This window comes from Rhinolophus hipposideros, assembly GCF_964194185.1.
Source record: "Rhinolophus hipposideros genome assembly, chromosome: 3".
Classification (NCBI taxonomy): domain Eukaryota; kingdom Metazoa; phylum Chordata; class Mammalia; order Chiroptera; family Rhinolophidae; genus Rhinolophus; species Rhinolophus hipposideros.
In genome coordinates, this window is record NC_138049.1 from 69,448,278 (window position 1) to 69,468,881 (window position 20,604).

A 20,604-nucleotide genomic window follows, 5' to 3' on the forward strand; every position below is an offset into this window, starting at 1 on the left:
TTATTGAGCTTACTTTCTAATAGAGAGACAATAACCAAGCAAACACATTTCACTTACCTGTTTTATTTCATAAACACACAATATGCCAAATAGTAACCGATTTAATCCTCCCAACAATCCTATGAAGCTGGCATTATTAACAACTCTATTTTTCAGAAGAGGAAACTGAGGCAGAGAAAAGTTAAATACTCTACCCAACGTCCCACAGCTGGCAAGTCACAGACGTAGGCTGCCCACGCAACTGCCCGCTCCCGGTTATATGCCTTTCCAGCTGCCAGCCTGCCTTCCTCAGGCAAGAATGGGCTCTGGGGACATGCTGAGGAAATCATGTGCTGTCTGGGGCACTTTAAGTGAGAGAGTCAGGTGACATGTCTGCATGGCTCTCTATTGTGTTTTGGGGCTCAAAGATCTCTGGAAAATATAGGGGAGCCATGGGGAGCTCTTTTCCCCTTTCCATTCTCATGCTTAATTTTATAAAAGAACTAGAGAGAGCTTCTTGTTTAGCCAGTAACGTCAAACTCCTTAAACTACTGCAAGGCCAGTTGTCAGGAGCAGTATCCACAATCATCTTGCTAAGAAGAGTTGCCATGGCTTCTTGGGAATTTTTATTTCCTCTCATGACTGTAAATTAGGTTCCGCAGGTGACATAATTCTCACCCACTTCAAATATGTGATACACGTCTCTGCTTGTTAAGGTGTTAATAGTTTACAACTGTGTGACTGTTCTTCTGTTCATATTTATCCTCCCCATTTGAGTATTTTTATAGTTGCTATTAAACATCACATCTGTAGGATCCCAGGAAAATATCACAGGGATAATCTAGCCAAAGAGATCAAGCAAAGGCTTCATCTTCCTTTTACTTTAGCCTCTACATTTCAACTTTTAGGGTTATCATGATGCTTACCAGTGTCTAAATTTTGTTTATATCAGTTGGTAATGAAACTGCACAACTGAAGTGTCCAACCTCTCTCCAACCTACTTTCCTTTCTGCAACTTGGAGAGTTTTAAAATGCACTGTAAGAGCAAGTATGGTGAGAGGCTTTCCTGGAACTGGCATGAAGCACAGCTGTGGAAGCTAGCATTCCCATGTAAATGCATCTCTTCACTGTTAAGTGCCGTACCTTTTCAGTAGGTGATCCATAGAAACGACACGATTGCTCAGGAGCTCAACCCTGGTATTTAAATTTCTTCTTCTCGACTTTAATGAGGGCATCTATCAGAGTAGTGGAGTGGGGTGACATTTACAATACTGCCAATCCACTCTGTGATTAGACACAAATCATTCAGAGGTTAGATTTCAGGCTAGCGGTGATTCCAGCATGTTCTAAATAGCAATCGTGGTAAATACAAAACTTGCAATAAGAATAACAAATAATATCTTGTTTTTCATACTGCACCTTAATTAGCAGTAGCGTTACATCGATGGTGGGTGGGGGTAGCTTCCACTATATACCAGGCTCTGAACACAATGGGCGGGAGTGAGAGAAGGGGCTTCTGGACAAATGAAGAAATAGAGAAGAAAATCAGGAGATGGGAAGAGGCAACTGGAAAAGGCAAAAGCCACAGAGCCTATGGTATTAGTCAAGGTTCTCCACAGAGCATTAAGTATGGTCTTATAAAAGACATCATTTTGGGGGTGGCCGGTTAGCTCAGTTGGTTAGAGCATGGTGTGTATAACACCAAGGTTGCTGGTTCAGTCCCTGCATAGGCCACAGTGAGCGGTACCCTCCTTAAAAAAAAAAAAAAAAAAAAGATACATCATTTGTAAGTTTTTGGTAAATTTATAAAGCTTGAGTCTCAGCGTTTAGATCAAGGTATATCCATGTTTCTTAATCTAAATTTCCAGAAAAATGAGAAACCAATTAATTCAGAATCTCAAGTGGAATGCATGCTTTATTGCATAGCAATAAAGGCTCCTCAGAACTGTAGGAAAACTGATCTATGCAAAGGCTGTTTGTGATGGCTGAGTTCTAATACCATTCCATCACATTTCTGAACATTGGGATCTAGAGGAACTTCATCATACTTGAGATGAAAGTCTTTCATTTTGGCAAATATACAACTGGTGATCCACAGGCAAAAGCCATGGCCAATCTTCAAAATAATTGCAAGGCAGGATCCCATACAAAAACTGCTACAACCCAGCCGCCTAGCCCACTTAAGGCACCCACGTAAAAGGCTGGTCTGCCGTACTGCTCTGTACGGAACTTGGACGCTAAATGCTATGCCCTCTGGCTTCATCGGCTCTTTCCTTCTCTGAATTACAGCTTCATTTTCTCATTGGCAGCCTTGTTTTTGCTTTTCATCCGATGGGACAAATTTCAGATCCTGTAGAAGGTCTTTTGCATCATGCATGGTTATTAAAGAGGTGGTAGCTTCCTGACTTACGATAATGGCTTGAAATCCTTTCTTCCGGTTTTGGGGGAATCCTGGCTTGAGAAATTGGTCTCAGAACTGGCTGTGTTCAGGAGTCTGAGTCTTCTGGGCAGATGTGTTATCCTCTGTTATAGGTACTGAGGTATCAGTCTTGATACCTTCCATTTCTTCTTTTCCTTTGACACTTTCCTGGTCACATCTGTTGTAGGCAGCTGAGTAAGATGGGTTGTTTGGTATGCAACATGGGATTCACAGATGCTGTATTTGGTGTATTTGGGGCAGTCATTGTTCATGTACATTACATTCTTCTCTGGCGTTTACAGATGGAAAAATTACAAAAATATTTCTGGAAACAATGTACTGTACTTCTGATCCTCAGCCCCTACCCCCAACTCTGCTGACAATATCTTGGGTTCCAGTTACCTTAGCATCCCCCAAATGCCTCTGCTTTAGGGCAGTTATATCATTATCTAGATCAGGCTCGATTGTAGATCTTTTCCTTAGCCTTAATTTAGACTTTGCAGCAATTTTTTTCACTGACATATCTTTAGACAAAGACGTAATCTGTTCAGTTTGTAAAATCCCTTCTTTGAGCCCCTCCAAACGAGCAGCCAGTCTCTTTTTTAAAAATGAAATTTATTGGGGTGACATGAGTTAATAACATTACATGAGTTTCAAGTGTACGATTCTATAATACATCATCTGTGTATAGTACTGTGTGTTCACCACTCACAGTCTAGTCTCCTTCTGTCACCTTATGTTTGACCCCCTTTTCCGTCTTCATCCTCCCTTACTCCCGTCCCCTCTGGTCGAAGTCTCTTTATCAAGTTGCACAACTCTTAATCTTCAGCTCGTGCTTTCCTTGCTTCTGCTAAAACTTCATCTGGTGCTCTTTTACCTTGAGCAGGTTCCTGAGGACCTATTTCTAGGGGGGCACTTCTGTCTATACTTGCCCACGTGGGTGTTTCACCTTGAGAGATCCACGTACATCTTGTCAGTCAGGTCATCTAGCCACAGGGATGTTTTCAGTGGCTGCAGTAGGACATAAAGAAGAGGGGGATAAAGGCAAACATTAGGAAGTAGAAATAAGATAGAGTCCAAGGTATGGTACTCTGGGCTGGCCTTCCTTTCCAGTCTCCCAAACTACATAGTTGGGCTTCACATTCTTGGGCTACTGCAATGCCTGACAATCACTGTGTCTCCCTTCACCACAGTCTTGCAGAACGCTGAGCACACGTGCCTTCTGCCACTTTGTTGGCTCCTCGATGAACCAGCAGCACCAACAGGCGTCTACGCCTATGATAGCAGCAGGGGCAGCAGACCCCGATCTCATAAGGCCATGTGAGATCATCTTCCTAGGCCTTTTCTCTCTTGATGTCTTTTTTTACTTACTTACTTACTTACTTACTTACTTACTTACTTACTTACTTACTTATTTATTCATGAAACAGGGTCCACAGTGCTTCTCTAAAATAAACACCTAAGATTAGGATTCCCTTAAAAGTTCACACTTACCCTGTCTAAAATGGGCTTCTTGCTTACTTGTCCACACTCACCCAAACCTGCTTCTCTCTCCCAGGCTTTCCCATCTTAATAAACAGTGCTGCTCAGTTGACGAGGCTCTTAACCAAGGTTATCCTTCATTTTTCTCTTTCACTCCCACCACATATCCACCCCAGCCAGAAATCCTGCCTCTGGTCCAAACCAATCACCTCTGGGGAGGATTTCTGTAATAACCCCCTAAGTGGTTTTTCTATTAATATTTTAGCCCCCTCCCCATCACTATCCTCCACCCCCACATAAATTTGTTTGTAAACTGCAACCAGAGGATCCTTTATAAGGCAAATTGGATTGTGTCACTCTTTTGCAATAATCCTTCAGTTGCATCACCAACATTTAGAACCAACCCAAAGCCCTCACTGTGGTCTCTAAGACCTGCACGACTGTATCCCCAGCTGTCTCTTTGATTGCAATTCACACACGTGACCCTTTGCTCACTCAACTGCCTCCTTGCTGGTCCTCACATGTCAATTATGGGCCTGCCTTAGGTCCTTTGCACTTGCTGTCCCTTTAGTCTGGAACTCCTTCCTCTACACAGTTCAAGGCCGACTCTTCAATTCATGCACTTCCCTGCTCAGAGACACCTCTCCTCTTGAGAACTCTATCTAAAATATCACTCTCATCCCCTTATTCCCCTTAATTTCCCCCTATATCATCATTGCATTATGGATACCAAGTTTCGCATTGTGTATTTTTTGTTGATTTGTTTATAGTATTTGCCTAATAAACTAAAACTCCTAAGGGTAGGGATTCTGCTTTGTTGTCATCAGGGTACCCCATGCCTAGAATGATGCTTGGCATCAAATATGTGCTTAACACATATTTCTTAAATGAATAACTAGATGCAAAAATTAGAACTTACGACAAACTGTCCTTGTTTCCCTGTTTTTCTCAAGGTCAATTTTGCCAAGGGCAAGGATAATCCAGTATACAAATAATGTGGGCATCCGTGACCAGAAATTGACTATAATTTGAACTCAAATCCTGTTGTATTTTTTTATGGCTCCCTATTGATGGTTGTAATAAAATTTTATAATGTTCTGCCTGATGAAACTTAACACTAAACTCTATTTAAATTATTTGCCCCTAGTGTTTCTGAGTAAAAAATCCTAGACCTGACTACAGCAGCGGATCTGTAGGAGATGATTTACTAGAATGGCAAGTGTTCCCAATCTGTGATCTGTGCAGGAAGATCAATATCCTTTTTCTAAATTGTGTCATTCATGAGAACATTTCCAGGGAGTTTCAATGATAGGGTCCCATTTACTTCCAGAGCTGTGTGCATAACTCCAATAGCCCCTGAAACAAGCTTGGAAACATCAGTGCATAAATCACTCTTCAAATGAGCAAGGAATATATGTCATGACTTACATTTACCTTCATGTAATAACAAATAAAGGAGAATACTTATTATTTATTTACTTTGGTTACATCAGCTTTTTCAGTTGTCCTAGTTGAACTTAAACGCTTTACCAAATGTCTTAGACTGACCTACATAGCAGAGGAGAGAATTTGCAGTGGCCGCTAGAACACTTAGGTTCGTTTCCATCACATGGGCAAATTTGTGGAAGCAACTTACACTTCTTCTGTTCCTCATTATACTAGAGGATAATACAGTTGAGATTTTCAAGAACCCCAACCTTTTCAGGAAACAACTACAAAAGGCTTCCTATTATAGGAAAAGAAATGAACAATTCAAAATATGTATGTAAAACATATTTGTGGAACAAGATTTGCCTACAAATGAATGTATAAAACAGATAGTTTCTCTAAAATTCTGTGTTTTCTGTATTTTTAAGCCTCCTGCATTTCTTCATGCATTCATTCCACAAATACTTATTGAGTAACTACTATGTTCTGCACACTTTGCTAAATAGAGCTAGGGATATGCAATTTAGAAGACAGACATGGGTGTAAACATGTATTATTTTTATAATTAAGTTAAAATAATATATTCTCTCTTGTCAAAATAATCTTGGTTTTCATAAAAGTTTGAGGGAAAAAATGGGGGAAGGGACTGACAAATTTTCAAGAAAAATCTTATGTAATTCAAATGAATTGAATAGTCAGGTTGCCTCTACATGGCCATAGAAGAATTGGATTGCATAAGTACAGAAAATATTTGCAGCTTTTGAAACTGGTCTCTGATATTTCTAAGAATACAACAGATTCTCGAATAACATTGAGGAGTTCTCTAGGAACTTAACTCCTATGTATATCATTTAGCCTGTGGTAAAATTGGTTTCATTATATGCCATTTCACTCCAGTTCCAAGAACCTATCAATGACGTTAAGTGAGGACTTACTGTATTTATTCTAGCTTAAAAAATGTGTTTTCCATGAGGTTATATGAACCTAGTGGCCTCCTTCTTGCCAATGGCTAGTACCTCTGCCACCCAGAGCAGAGACTGGCAGCCCCTTCATCTGGCCGATGAAGCCAGAGCTCTCATGATTTCTGGAGGAAATGCTCATTGTGCATTTTTGGAAAGCAATTTGGAAAAATGCACCCTCCGTTTTATGAGACATTTGAAGAAGACATTGATCACAGAACCTCCAGATTCTTTTTTCTGTATCTTTCTCCTTCTTAAAGATAACCTGCTCCCTTCAGTTTCCTAGGGCTGAATGTTCTCCGTGCACAGGCAGATCTGCGCCTAGGACATGATTTTGATAGGTCTGATGTGTCTTTCTCCTTTTCCATAGGCATTTGTATTAATAAGGCTCAACCCTTAAACAAGAGAAATCACTTCTGAATTTCTTATTTTATCATCTACGTTAATTGGAAACGTAGAGTGACTTTCAGCTCTGACATGCTGTAATTCTAACTGTGCGGCGTCATATTTGTCCAGGTATTATATGGGTAGAGAGGGGAAAGTGAGGTATAAAATTCTTTGTGGGAGACCCTACTTACAGTAAGGGTGATTTTCCTTACAAGCAACAAAAAGCCTAACAGTATTTTAACCAATAAAGTAATTTAATTACGTATGCAACAAGAAATCTAGAGGTGGGAGTTTCAGGAGTGGATCAGCAGCTCCACGCAGCCTGGCCACGGAGTCAGTCTCTCTGACAGGCTTGTATTTCCATCATGGTTACCTAAAGATCTGAAGCAGCTTCTGGCATCATATCTTCACATTCCAGGAAGGGGGAGGGGGGAAGGGGCAAAAGAACAGACTCAGGGTATTTCCACCTTTATCCAGGAGAAAACTCTTCCCCAGAGCCCCCAGCCTCACTCTGGGCAGAACTGAGTCATTCCCCACCTCTAGTAGCAAGGAGTTTTTAAGAGACCAACCATGAGTTACTCCCTAGGGTTAGGCATATTGAGAACTGAGCAAAATTGAGGATTGTTAGCAAGGAAGCAAGGGAATGTGTTTCTGGAAGGCAGTCAGTATGCTCCACCACAACCTTGGACCACATGACCAAGGAGCTACTCAAGTCTGTGGCCAGGCTTGAAAATGGCAGAGTCAAACACCTGGGCTCTCTCCAGTCCTCTCCACCTTCCTTCCTTCCTTCCCTGTTGCTTCCTAGTAAGCATTCAGTTTAAGAGAGGAGGAGAGTGTGTCATAAAATGGATGGTGATGTTCTTAATTAAAAGATAAACAAGATGTTGTAGAATTATGTTCAACTTTCCTATTCTTATCATTCTTTTCACATTTTTATTCTTTAACTTGAATTTATGCTGAACATTTTATCTAATCATATTTGCAAATTGGCTAGAAAATGTAAGAGATATTTTTGGTCAGGGTACTCTCTCACTGAAAATGGTCCAGAGATGATTGTATTCGATTTTGTTTTCAAAATCTCCACTTCACAAATGCCAGCACGTTAAGAAAACAGATGGTTTGATCAGAGGCTTCTTTTGCTGTATGCAGGCTAATGTTTTTGGCATCATGCCAAGACTTGATTTGTAATTTTAAAATTGCTGTTTTCCCAGGCTGAGCTTGGGGGTACCATCAAAATTCTTAGATAGTCTCTATGATGAGAAAGCCACATTTTTGCATGAGAGCTAATTCAAGAAAAAATTTTAAATGTGTAAAGGACACATGTTTTCCAATCAAAATAAAAATAATTTTATTGATTTCAATGGAGAAAAAGTCTCTATTTTTAGGACTTACAGTATTTATTGCATTCAGTAGAAGAATGTCAGTTTCAAATTCTCACTTTTTTGGTTATTAAAATATTAAAGTTTTGTCATCTTTGAAAAAAGTAAACTTAGATTCATCTAATTTTTTATCTTTTATAGTTGGGTAGAGTTTTAGAGTTCATAAAATTTGTTCAAAAATATTATTTCATGTTATCTTTAACCTTCCAAGAATGTTATTATCATTCCCATTTAAACTGAGGTTCAAAAAATAAAATGAGTTACCTAAGATCACAGAAGGTTAGCTCTGGAGTTAGGCCTAAACTGAGATTGTTATATCCATTGTAACATTTAATTAGTTCTTATTTTGTGTCAAGCACCATTCTGACACTGGAAATAATAAAATAATAGTAATCAGATCTAACATTTCTTTAGCATTCGTTGCCAGGCACCATCTTAGATGTTTACATGCATTATTTCATTTAATCCTCTCAGCAAACCTATGAAATAGGAACTATTAAAATTCCCATTTTATATATGTGGAAACTGAGGTCTAGAGACTTGCATGCGTTCATACTGTTAGAAATGGGGAATTACTAGTTCTTAATGGTTTAACGAGCACAGACCTCTCTGCGCCATAGTTGCAGGTATCTACTTTCCTGGAGCTGGACAGGGGAGTCATATGTACAGGCTGGAGCCACCTCTGGAAGCACTGGCTGCCATGATATATTGCTGCTCTTTGCGGTGCTGCTGTGTTTTTTCATGACTCTCAAGTTGCTGTGATGAAAACCTAACTCAAAGAAGCTGCAGCAAAAACAATATCTGTTGACTCCAAGGGAGGGCTAGGCGACCAGAGCACCCACTACGAGAAGAGCAGGGATGATGTTCGTCTCAGGCACCCCTGGAACCAGGAACTTCAGTGCTAATTGAATGCTTGCCATCTCTTGCTTTTGTTTCTTTATGCAAGTTGGCTTCATTCTTTCTCACTACTGATGGCTGTTTTCAAATGGTAGGAATCCCAGTCACCAACAGTTCACAAAATTCATCTTTTGACTTTCACCAACACAGAAATTCTGACTCTTTTGTGTCTAGTTGGAAAAAATTCCACATGAGGGCTCTGATTGGCCTGGCTTATATAAGATGTCACTCCTGGGCCAATTAAATGTAGCTAAGAAGACATAAGATGTCAGAACATGTTAAGAGTTGATATGTTCAGTTGTGCAGTTTGTGTACTTCACAATGGTGCCACCCAAAGAACATGAGGGCATTGAAATGAAGACCATACTCTGCTTACCAAGCCGTGTAGCCTGGAGTAGGGTTCTTCCCAAAGGAAGGTTGCCCTTTGATTCTCTCAGACACTGGAGCTTGCTACAGGGGCACCCACTGGGCTGAGCTCTTGTTTAAAACACTGACGTATAATTGGCATATAACATTATATTAGTTTCAAGTGTACAACATAATGATTCTGTATTTGTATATATTGCAAAATTATCACCATGATAAGCTTAGTTAATAATGTAATACAGTATTATTGACTATAGTCGCCATGCTATGTATTACATTCCCATGACTTGTTTATTTTATAACTGGAAATTTGTACGTTTTGACCACCTTCACCCATTTCACCTATTCCTCACTGTCCCTTCTGGCAACCACCAATCTGTTCTCTGAATCTATAAATAATCCCCCCATTCTTCCCCCCACCCCCCCCACACACAAAGTCATCTAGTAGTCTGTGGTTGCCCTGTATAAAACATGACAGCTTCTGAGGAATTAATATATTTGAGGATGGAGGAAAACAAGGGAAGTATTAATTTCAGAAAAGGAGGCGATACTCAACAGAACACTGAAAGAAAATTTAAGTCATCGGCCATATTCTAAGGTTGCCTGCTTAGTGACAGTGAGTAAATACTCTTCGGAAAACTGCTTCTATTTCATATACAACTATTTTAAAACAGTTCCCCAATTAAGTCATGAAACAATGATAAATAAAGGCTATAGTGTGAGCAAAAAACCACTGCCATTTCCTGGTCTACGCAGTACCTTGTGGAGCAGCTGGCTACTTTCCCAGATATACCCACCCTCTCTTTAAAGATTCAGAGGCTCTCTCACGGTAGATTTCAATTGAACAAGGTCATGGTTTTTGTGTGAAAGGCAGTCTGACATTTAATAGAGGTACCTAATAGTCTCTACTAGCAAAGTGCTACTGAAAGCAGTTCTGGTTACATTAAAATAACATTTTTCGCACCAGGTTTGTGAAGCTGTAAAGACTTAACAAAAAACAAAACAAAACAAAACCAAAAAAAACAAGCAAGTGATTTCTCATAGGTTGGAACAATGCCGTCTCTGGAATACAGTCTTACCACCTCCATCCAGCAGGCCCAGCATATTCTCCAAAGCCCCGGGCTGTGTGGAAGTAGTAAGACTGACAATGTGCCTAAAGATGGGCGAAAACATATTTACTCCTGAGCCATTCCTTTGATATTTAAATTCAGAAAATTTTTAAAACATTTCTGTTTTTTTCCTTAAAGCCACACAAAGGACTATTGTGCTCTTAAGCTGTAGGTTGTGATATTTTTAGTATGAAATAAAGAAAATGGTCAATGTTTTTCATGGTAGTGACTTTTAAGCCCACACAATTAATCACATTTAAAACAAGTTTCTTCATCTGAGTTCTTCTGGTTTCACCTCTTATTTTTTTGTGAGATGAGCATGGTAAACCTTGCTGAAAAACAAAAAAAGGAGAGAGGCAGATTATAACTGAGTTATTGTAGAGTTGCGTTACTACATTTTTTTCTTTGTTATCAGCACTGGTATTTTGTCAGTTGTCAACCCCCTGCAAATATCCTTCCCCTCGCCCCATAAGTCAAAAATGTCCTCTTTAGGGCATAATTGTAGTAACAATTACAGGACAGAATAAGTTCTAATAACACATTTGATAGCTCTAAACAATTATCTTCTATCAATGCACACAGTGACTGTTATTAATGGGAAACTCTTTGCATGGGCCCTGAAAATACCCAATAACTCAACTTTTCAGCATTTTGATTACTACATACTTCAATTTAACATCAAGAAATATAGGATTCAGTTTAGCGGTTTCAAAAGCAATGAATACAGATGATGAAATCTCTTCTTTCAGGCAAAAAAATTATTACACATAGACACTTATTTCTAATAATGTCATTTCAATTTATTTCTCAGTTGCCTGACATAAGATATATTTCTCCAGGAACTAGATGAGAAGTTAATCAGCATTTCAGAACTCAGGCATCAATTGAAAATCTTATTTGCAACTGAGTAGCAATGTTTCTCATCGTTTTCCTACACTTTCTTTTTTTTGTTGTTGTTATTATTTTTATTTTTCAAAGATTTTTATTAAAATATAGCTAGCACACAATATTATATTAGTTTCAGGAGTACACCATAGTTATTCAACATTTGTATACCTAAAGAAGTGATCACCATGGTAAGTCCAGCAACCATCTGACACTGTACCATGCTATCACAATATCATTGAATATATTTCCTATGCTCTACATGACATCCCCATGACTTATTTGTTTCATACCTGGAAATTTGAACCTCTTACGCCCCTTCACTTTTTTCCTGCCTTTTGTAATTTTTCAATTACAGTTGACATTCAGTATTTTTCTAATATTAATTTCAGATGTACAGCATAGTGATTAGACATTCATATAATTTAAGAAGTGATCCCCCTGACTAGTCTAGTACCCACCTGGCACTATATGTAGTTATTACCATATTATTGACTATTTTCCCTATTGTTTACTTTATATGCTTTACTTTATATCCCCATGACTATTTGGTAACTACCAATTTGTACTTCTTATCCCTTCACCTTTTTCACCCTACCCTCAAATCCCCTCCCATCTATCACCTGAATAAATCTAGTATCCATCTGACATCACACATAGTTATTACAATATTATTGGCTATAATCCTTACACCCTACATCCCCATGACTACTGTGTAACAATCAATTTGTACTTTCTTAATGCCTTCCCCTTTTTCACCCACCTTCCAAACCCACCTCCCAATTGGCAATCATCAAAAGTGTTCTCTGCATCTATGAGTCTGTTTCTGTTTAGTTTGTTCATTTTGTTCTTTAGATTCCAAATATAAGTGAAATCACACTGTATCTGTTTTTCTCTGTATGATATCCTGCACTGAGCACAATACCCTCCAGGCTCATCCATGCTACAGATGGCAAGAACCCATTCCCTTCCTGGCTAAGCAATAGTCCATTGTATATATGTACCACCTCCTCTTTATCCAGTCATCCATTGACGGACACCCCAGCTGCCTCCATCTCTTGGCCATTGTAAATAATGCTACAATAAATACATGGAAGCACATGTCCCCTTGAAGTAGCATTTTGAGTTTCTTGGGATAAATACCCAGAAGTGGAATTCCTGTGTTCTTCTTTGTTTCTTGTTATAACCCTTTTTAAAAGTCTGTTCTGTCTGGTATAAATTTTGCTACCCCAGCATTTTTTGTTTGTTTGTTTCCATTTTCATGAAATACCTTTTTCCATCCCTTTACTTTCAGTCTGTGTGTGTTTTTCAATCTGAAGTGAGTCTCTTTTAGGCAGTATATGTATGGTCTTGTTTTTTCATCCATTCATACCTCCTATGTCTTTGATTGGAGGATTTAATTCATTTACATTGAAAGTAATTGTTGCTAGATATGTAGTTATTTTCATTTTATTATTCATATTTTTGATTTTTTTCATCTTAAAGAAGTCCCTGTAAGATTCCTTGTAATACTTTTATGTTGGTGATGAACTCCTTCAGCTTTTTCTTAACTGGGCAGCTCTTTTATCTGTCCTTCAATTCTAAATGATAGTTTTGCTGGGTAATCTTACTTGTAAGTCCTTGCTTTTCATTACGTTGAATATTTTCTGCCAATCCCTGATGGCCTGCAAAGTTTCTGTTGAGAAATCAGCTGACAGTCTAAAGGGAGTTCCCTTATAGTTAACTAACTACTTTTCTCTTGTTGCTTTTAAGATTCTTTTTTTGTCTTTATTTTAACCTTTGGTATTTTAACTATGGTGTGTCTTGGTGTGAGCCTGTTTGGGTTCATCTTGTTTGGGACTCTCTGTGCTTCCTGGGCTTGTATGTCTATTTCCTTCACCAGGTTAGGGAAATTTTCCATCATTATTTCTTCAAATAGTTTTTCAATTCCTTGATGTCTGTCTTCTCCTTCTGGTACCCTACGATGTGAATGTTTTTATGCTTGATGTTGTCCCAGAGGCCCTTAAACTATTCTCATTTTTTTGGATTCTTTTTTCTTTTTGCTGTTTTGATTGGGTGTTTTCTGCTACCTTATCTTCTAAATCACTGATTCTATTCTCTGCTTAATCTAATCTACTGCTGATTCCCTCTACTGTATTCTTCATTTTAGTTATTGTATTCTTTATTTCTGACTGGTTCTTTTTTACATTTTCTATCTCCTCTCCATTTTTATGTTTCCTATCTCTTTGTTGAAGTTCTTCTCCCTGAGATCATTGAGCATCTTTAAAACCAATGTTTTGAGCTCTGACTCTGGTAGATTTCTTGTCTCCATTTTGCTTAGTTCTTTTTTCTGGATCTTTGTTCTCTTCTTTATATGGGACATGTTTCTTTGTCTCCCCATTTTGACTGCCTCCATGTGTTTGTTTCTATATACTAGTTAGGACTGTTATGCCTCCTGGTCTTAGTGGAGGGGTCTTATGTAGTAGGTGTCCTGTGGAGTCCAGTGGCACAGTCTCCTTGGAACACCTAAACCAGGTGTTCCAGGTTGTCCCTTGTGTTGGTTGTGTGTGCCCTCCTGTTGTACTTGAGCTTTGGTTGCTGTTTGCATGTCAATGAGAGGGATTGACCCTTGCATTGATTAGTTGTGAAGACGGGCCATGAATACAGTGGATGAGCTATTGTGGAGGGACTGACTTTATGGAGCAGGATTTGCTTTAGCAGGGCTCTGGTGAATGCCCAGTCGACCTTTGGAGTGTCATCCTTGGAGGTGGCTGGGTGATGTTCCAGCTTGGTCTGAAGCTGGCCACCTAGCTTGCCATCTCTGGGGCTGCCTTGCCATAGGCCAAGTTCAGTTTCAGGCTCTGCCCTGCTCAGGGCCACCTGGTATGGTCCAGCAAGCAATCCACAGATGCTGCCACCTGCTCTGGGCTTGGAGGTGTCTTGAGAGACCAAGCTGTGAACTGAGGCTGCCTGCCACTAGTGTTGGGCTTGAAGCTGCTCAGCAAAAGGTACAGGACTTGCTAAAGTTAGATCCTGCTTGTTTGGGTTTTGTGAATCTTTGTGATTTGGAAAAGTCCACAGCATGAGCCAAGACAGGCTGTTCAGATGGAAAAACCACTGGAAGTGGCTTGAGTGTGCCCTAAAGTGGGTGGGGCGGGGTCTCAGGGAATCACCAGGGCAGGGTGTCAAAATGGTGTTAGCAGGTTGATGGAGAATCATATATGGCACCTGCCTGTGTCTGCACATCAGTAGGGGGAAGGGCTCAACAAAGAAACAATAAATTCTGCCAATATTTCTGCCTGGGAGAAAGTCCTCCAGCCCTCACCCTACAGCCAGACAACTCAGTTCCTCCCTGTGTGTCCCTGGCACCTTTTAAGGTGCTGCTCCAGTGCTGGAACTCAGAGCAAGTGAGTCCATCAGAGAGTAAGTCCATGTGCAGGCCCTTTCAGAGTATCAATTGGTACTCTAGCTGCCCTCTGTCTCACCCAGCTACAATCTCCTCTGGTTTTCACAGCCAGAAGTTATGGGGCTTCTCTCCCTGGCACTGGAACCCTGGGCTGGAAAGCCTGATGTTGTGCTGGGACCCTTCACTCCTCCAAGTGTGGACCACTGCAGCTGAGATATCCCTCTCGATTTTTAACAGTCACATGCAGTTGTGGGACCAGTCCATTCTATGTCTCTGCATCTCCTGTCAGTCTTCAGGTGGCTTCTGTATGTCCTTAATTGTAGGACTTTGGTTCAGTTAGACTTCAGGTGATTCTCAATGATGGTTCTGTAACTCAATGTGGTTGTGACAGAGGCAAACACAGCGTTTGCTTACTCTGCCATCTCGATCAGAAATTTCCTTTCCTACACTTTCTTAACTCCTTTCTCTTCTTGCCTTCCACATTTATTAGTGAACATTAACAAATGGCTTTCTTTTTATTTTTTTTTAATGGGAACTAATGATAATGGTAGAATGGTTGTCACCTTGGTGTGGCTTTTTGTCTTTTCCCTTTTTCCATTCTATTCTCTTCAAGACTCAGATTAGGCCTCCTTTTCATAAAACCTTCCTCCCTTCCTCCAGAAAAACATCTTCAGTCCCGGGTGAATGAGAAGAGACAGATGTCCTCAGGTAGTTTAGCACTGAGCTGCTAGAAGGAAGGACTACAAGACTGTCACCTGGAATGGGCAAACTTTCATTACCAGGATGCTCTTCTCACTAGCACGGCATTCCACAGACTGGAAAGCCTTCCAATTCCCATTGTTATGCTATTGGTAGGTGTACCTGCTCCCTCCCAACTTCACCCAGCTGCAGAGGTGTGGAGGTCTCTCTCCCAGGGTACAACCCATGCTCTCGGAGGTATAGTAAGAGTTAAGGAACTAAGAGAACACTTTAATGTTTGCTTCCTATAAGACTCCCAATAATCTACTTTAACAACACCAAATATTGTTTTGTTTTTGGTGTTAGTCTCACACCTGCCTTAATAACTTGGTTTCTCTTCTCTATCTTTCCAGACAGCTCATGTTTCCCTTCTATACCAATCTCAATTGCAATCATCTGCATACTCCTCTGGTGATATTAGGCCATGTGCTCCCTGAGGTCAGGTACCTCATCATCTACTTTATTGTATCCAGAGAGCCTAGCATGATAGTAGAAAGAGCTCAACAAATACTATTGAATGAATGGTTGAAAGGTGAAAAATTATAGACAACAAGATTAGAGAAATGTGAGCTTGGGTACAACTTTGCTACATTTATAGATTTCTTGCATCTACTTTCTAATAGGATTTTATTTGGCCTCTAAAATCAGCTCTGATGTAAAAGCAGCCCCACTCTTGGAGATGGTATAATGCAGTAAGGAACAGTGATATGCTAGTAAATGTTTATTAATGTAGCTAATTTCAATCTATCAGCATGTTATCATTGAGTGCAGCATTCGGAAGAGATGTCCAGCAGGACAAGATTTTTCACTATTTCCAACAAACAGCACAATGTAAGAAAATTACCTCAAAACTTAGATAATAGTGAAATGTGAAATATTTAGAAAGTGTATTTAGAAGGTGTTTGAATATTTATTACCTTTGTTTTTAATATAATTATCTTTAATATAATTTTTAATAACGGCTGGATATAACAACTGGCTAGCAAAATTCCCAATCATTTAATAATTTTCTCTCCTGAAACTGTAGGAGCTAGTTTCAGATACCACTGGATAGAACTCTTCTTCTCAACGTGCCTTTAGTACTTAAACTTTGCCCATCCATCCTTGCTCCCACATAAGATCACTTCAACTACTTCCCTACTAGTATTTTCAACCAGGAATATCTGCTGTTTGATTGAAATAATTAGTTGCTTTTGTTAATAGCAGAGAAGTACAAAGGTTTGTAAGAAAAAGTAGATGGACCAGAAAGAATATTGGGACATTCTTTAACTCTTCAAAACCTAGAGCCTTTTACTAGGTATTTTGAGTTATAGGTGAATAACCGGCTTCAACTTAATATTTTTGTATTTGGCACCACAGGCCATGCCAATGCCTCACCATCTTCCAAATCCAACTTGATTTCAGTCATTCGTTTTCTGTTCAACTGTATTTTCTGGCTTATATACCTCCTCCTTAACCTTCTTTATTGTGCAAAGAACGTTTAAAATCCCACTTCATACCAGAATTGTCTCTTGACTTTTGGATGAAAGGTAATGTTCCACTACCATTACTCTACTACTGCCTTCACCAACCAAACCAAATTTCTTCTTCCTAAAAAAAGAAAGAAAGAAAGAAAAATAACATAACACTTCTATGGGCCTTGATTTTGTGAACGTCTTATGAATATATTGAATATTTTCATTGCCCTATTCTTTACTATGTCCATTTTAGACTGCTTATATTTTGACAGTGCCTAGGAATCATACTCATTTAATTTTCTTTGCATTTCACTCAGTAAAGAATCATGAACAGCTTTATAAATGTCTTTTCATAGCTTCTAGAATGGGGATATTCATAATGAAGTAATTGATAAGTGTAGAATCATGTTTGTGAGGGGCAACATATGAAATGATCAATCTGTCTTAGAGCATGATTCCTCATTAAAGAGTAAGTAATGATGATGACAATGCTTTCAAATTTCTGGCTTTGTCCTCATGTCTTAGCATATTATGTATGCACCATAGTATATGCAGGAGTTGTGCCAAGGCACATTCTCAAAAATTCACAGTCATTGTGTCTTTCTTTATATATTTTCTAAGTTATGAATACATAATGCATAAACAAATTTTAGCTATTTTGTGTGTTAAGAATAATGCAACAATATTTCAGTTGCCTTATCCTTGAAAACAGAAACAACCATTAAGTTTTTTCTAAACGTTTAATTCAGCACCACAATCATCATCATCTGGACTACAGATGGCAGACATACTTTCTAGAACTCTATTTCTAAGTAAACAGCATTTCCTTGAACAGTTCTGTAGAGAGAACATACAGTATTTACATTCCTCTTCATGCTTCTCTGCGTTTTGCCCAAGTTTATAAGCATATTTGGGATGAGCATAATATCACTAAAGAGCAAGCGTGGGTTCTCAAATTTGGTTAAGGAGGAAAACTAAACTAGACTATAGAAGACACCTTTTAGAGAGATTCTTTTGGTTGGGTTGTTGTGAAGAAAATTAACATATAGCTTACCCAATCTTTTTATAAGGGCATACTTATCATTTCCATTCCTATTATCTTTGCTCATAAATACCTGACCAATCATAATTCACTTAATTAACAGCTCTCTAAATAGATTGAGTTTGCGACCTTAGGGGATAGACATTGGAGGCCAGAAAATCCTTAGTTGTCTGGCCAAGCTCCAGAAGTGCCTAATCACATGCTTGGACTGAAAAAAAAAAAAGAACAAACCAAAATGCAAATGACAGCAGCAAAGACAGAGACCACTGTGTACAGGACAAAGGGAATGGAGAGGAAGTGAACCATCCTCCATCTTCCAATGTCTGAAAGGCCAGCTTTAGGCATAATATTTATAAAGTTCACTGATGTGCACAGAGCGAATCAGCTAAAAAATCAGAACAGACAGATGATAGTAAAGCCAGTTTTCTGGAATTTCTGAAAACCATAATTTCAAAGACTTGGCATCAGCTTTTGGTCATTGGAAATATGAAACATATAAAGAAAAATTTAAAAGAAAAATAAAGTTTATGGAAACCATCAAATTAATGAATTTACTAGGCTTATAGGAATTTATACTGTCTATAGCATAAGTATTATAGTTACAATTCTGAGGTTTGCTTCTAACAGTGTTGATTTCTTTTTATAATAAAAACTCTTTATTATGACCCAGTGGGTATAGAAGAAACACACCTTCACATAATAAAGGTGATATATGACAAGCCTATAGCTAATATCATACTCAATAGTGAAAAGCTGAAAGCTTTTCTTCTAAGATCAGGAACAAGACAAAAATGCCCACTACTACCACTTCTACTCAACATAGCATTGTAAGATCTAGTGACAGCAATTAAACAAGAAAAAGAAATAAAGAGCATCCAAATCAGAAATGAAGAAGTAAATCTCTCACTATTCACTGATTACATGATATTACATATAGAAAACCCTAAAGACTCCACCAAAAAAAACTATTGGAACTAATAAATGAATTCAGTAAAGTGGCAGTATACAAAGTCAATACACAGAAATCTGTTGTATTTCTATACACCAATAACAAATGATCAGGAGAAATGAAGAAAACAATCCCATTTACAATTGCATGAAAAAGCATAAAATACCTAAAAATACATTTGACCAAAGAGGTGAAAGACCTGTGCTTTGAAAACTATAAGATATTGAAGAAAGAAATTGAAAAGGATAAAATAAATGGAAAGATACCATGTTCATGGATTAGAACAGGGGTGTCCAAACTGTGGCCCGCGGGCCAACTGTGGCCCATGATCCATTGTTAATTGTCCCGCAGCAAATTCTAAAAATATATTTAGTTTACTTAAATAAACCAGGTGAAGGAATACGTACTTCACCTCGAGTGAGTAGCCTGGCTGTTTGTATATTTTACCCCATATGGCCCTTGGTGAAAAACGTTGAAAAAAATTTGGACACCCCTGGATTAGAAGGATTAATATTGTTAAAACATACTTACTATATAAAGTAATATGAAGAGTCAATGCAATCTCTATTAAATACCAGAGGCATTCTTCTCAGAACTAGACCAACTAATCTTAAAATTTATATGAAGCCACAAAAGATGCCAAATAGCCAACAACTTGAGAAAGAGCAAAGTGGGAGATCTCCAGTTCCAAACTCTACTGCAAAGCTACAATATTTAAAAGAGTCTGGTACTGGCATAAAAACAGATATGTAGATCAATGGAATAGAACAGAGAGCCCAGAAATAAATCTTCACATATGTGGTCAACTAATCTATAACAAAGGAGTCAAGAATATACAATGAGGTAAAGACGGTCTCTTCAATAAGTGGTGTTGGGACGACTAGATAGATGGATGCAAGAGAATGAAATTGGACCACTTTCTTACACCATATGCAAAAATAAACTTAAAATGGATTAAAGTCTTAAATCTGAGACCTAAAACTATAAAACTCCTAGAGGAAAACATAGGCAGTAAACTCCTAGACATCGGTCTTAGCAATGTCTTTTTGGAAACAAATGTGATTTCATCAAACTAAAAAGTTTTGCACGGAAAAGGAAATTATCAATAAAATGAAAAGACAACCTATTGAATGAGAGAAGATATTTGCAAATGATACATCCAATAAAGAGTTAATATCCAAAACATATAAGGAACTCCCACAACTTAATGACAAAAAGGTCAAACAATCCAATTTAAAAATAGAGGACCTGAATAGACATTTCTCCAAAGAGGCATACAGATGGCCAACAGACACATGAAAAGAAGCTCAACATCACTAATCATGAGGGAAATGCCAATCAAAACCACAATGAGATATCACCTCACACATATCAGAATGGGTATCATAAAAAAAAAGTCAACAAATAACAAGTTCTGGCAAGAATGTGGAAAAAAGGGAATCCTTATACACTGTTGGTAGGATTGTAAACTGGTGCAGTACTATGGAAAACAGTATGGAGGTTCCTCAAAAAGTAAAAAATAGAGCTACCATATGACCCAGCAATTCCATTTCTGGGTGTTTATTCAAAAATGTATATGCAACACTATGTTCATTGAAGCATTACTTACAATAGCCAAAATATGGAAGCAACCTTGATGTCCATCAACAGATGAATGGATGAAGGAAATATATAAATATATACAAATAATGGAATATTACTCAACAATAAAAAAGAATGAAATCTTGCCACTTGCAATAATAT